The sequence below is a fragment of the Brassica oleracea genome, chromosome C8, assembly GCF_000695525.1.
Source record: "Brassica oleracea var. oleracea cultivar TO1000 chromosome C8, BOL, whole genome shotgun sequence".
NCBI lineage: Eukaryota > Viridiplantae > Streptophyta > Magnoliopsida > Brassicales > Brassicaceae > Brassica > Brassica oleracea.
Genome location: NC_027755.1, coordinates 24,212,116 through 24,214,683, shown reverse-complemented (window position 1 = coordinate 24,214,683; position 2,568 = coordinate 24,212,116).

Here is a 2,568-nt window from a genome sequence, read left to right as displayed (position 1 = left end):
AAAATTAGCAATCCATAATATTATTAACTAAATATTAGTGTACATATATGTCAGCGTAAAAAAATAAAATTATGTTTTTTTAATATGATAAAGATGAAATATATCTTTTGAGTTAAAACAAAATATTAAATTAGTAAAATAAAAATTTTAAGTATGAAGACCATATCAATAAATAAATTATGTATATGTTACTAATTATATTATAGAATTTACATATAATTATACAACATATTTTCATTTTATTCGCTTTGATCAGTATAATTAATTTATATGCCAAACCATATCCATATAGCGCATTTAAAAAAAAATAACATCCATTCGGTATATTCGGTATTACCAAATTCAAAACATTTTTTCTATTTCGGTTCGGTTTTACCGGATTGAACTCCTAAATCTAAACCATGTATAATATCTCACTATTCAATATCTATTGATTAAATTTATAATTTTTTTTAGTCTACTCACTCCGTGCAGAGCGCGGGTCATCACCTAGTCCTATATATATTTATGAAAGCTAGATACTACTGAAAATTTTAACGTCTAGATTATATTCATAACATGTATAAAGTATGTTAAATTGTGAAACCTCTCTTTGGATCTAATAATAACTGTGACAAATAAACGTTGCATGTAAGTAGATAGATATCGACAATAAAATAATTAATCTAACAAGTCACAACAAAAGCAGTGAAACCAAATAGAAACCCATCTTGAATTTCAGTACACACCATACCTTCGACTAGTGGAATTTATGGGCCTGTCAATCTTTCAAAAATCTTGGGATTCAAACAGTAAACTAGCAAACTGTTATAAATCATATTGTGGATGTCCATAACCGTCCCAGTCCATAACCGGCCCATACTTAGAGAGAGAGAGACAATCGTGCCCTAGAGAGAGAGAGCCGGCGGCTAGAGAGAGAGACAAACTCTAGTTTCCTTTTTCCTTATTGGTTTATGATTTGTACTCTTTCCATATTTGTATTTCCATATTCTAGTCTTTCCATTATTCTATGACGTTGTAATTCCCTATATATAAAGGGCTCTTTATGTTATACATATTATATTCTCTAGTTTCACAATACGTTATCAGCACGATAGACTCTAAATCCCTAAGCTAAACAATCCGCCTAAAACCCTAAACCTAATCGGCGATAATCCTTACCGGTGAACCATCCTAATCCCGATCTGAAACCTTACATCCCGATCCTTGTTTGCGACCTGATCCCGTGATAAGCAACGTTCCCAACTCCAACTTGGACAGCTCGCGTCAGACCCTAGCTCAGACGATCCAGCTCGCGGCAACAAACACGTTCGCGACCCGATCTCAGCAAGCTCCCGTTCGCGACAACATCAGCTCGCGACTCGATCAGCACAAGGACAGCTCGCGTTCCGATCCTGATCAGTTCCAGTTCGCGGTTCTTCTCTCCTCGCTGGTCCATTCAACCCTACTTGAGGTTAAGGTAATTCGAAACCTTAAAGAGAACCCATAATCGAATTTGGTTGCTTGATATGAATTGAAACCATAAAACCCTAATCATGTATTACATGTTATGAATCAAAATATTTAATCAAACCCTAATGATCCAATGATCAAATCAAAACCATAAGGTAATAGATCCAAACCCTAATCGAGATTGATGGTTTGATCAATTAAAATTGAAACCTTAATGGTTTTGAATCTCAAAACCCCAATGAGTAAATCGAAGCTCATAATCATAAGTTCGATACCCCAAATTCCTTTATCCTTAGCCGCATACATGCATAATGCATAATATGCAAGAAATCGATCAAAACCCTAAAATCCTAAAACATGATCGATTTTGAACAAACCCTAAACTAATCGATTGATTGTTGGATTGCTTGAACCGATTATATGTTTTAATTGATTGAATATAATTACATAGGAATCGTTTGCTAAGATTTTTTAATCTCATAATTGAATTTGGTTGTTTTGAAATTGAATCATATTGAAACCGATTGCATAAAGATCATATAGAAATCGTATTGTTTAATTGATAAAACCGTTTGCTAGGATTGATAAATTTATGCTTGAATTGAAATTGAAATAAAATGCAGCACTTAGGGATGGAATCCACAAGGACTCTAGGATTACTCAACAGATCTAAGGGATTAGAAATAAAGATAGACTAAGAGGTTTGTTTGTTTAAAAGCAGTAAATGGTGAGTCGAACAAGGCAATTGTTCGGCTGTTTAAGTTGAAGTTGTTTTAAGGATGGGAAAATAGCTAGACTTAGGCAAATTCTCAGGTATGAAATCATGCAACTTAGTTTAGACTAAAGGGTTTGACGGTTTTTGAACTCAAACAATGGTAAAACCAGATAGGTTTTCTTTACTAGATCTCGGATCTCAACTGTCGTCTTTTGACCTCGAGAAAGAGTCAATCTATGTGACATGATGCACATCATTTGATACACCTTTCAAACAATAGATCGACACAACGATAGTCGCGTCGATCGACGATTCTTCTAGCAAGCCTTGCGAGAGGGGTTGAAGGTGTTCTCTAACTTTCTAGACCAACTCTCGTTGTTATCTAGTCAGTTAGATCATGC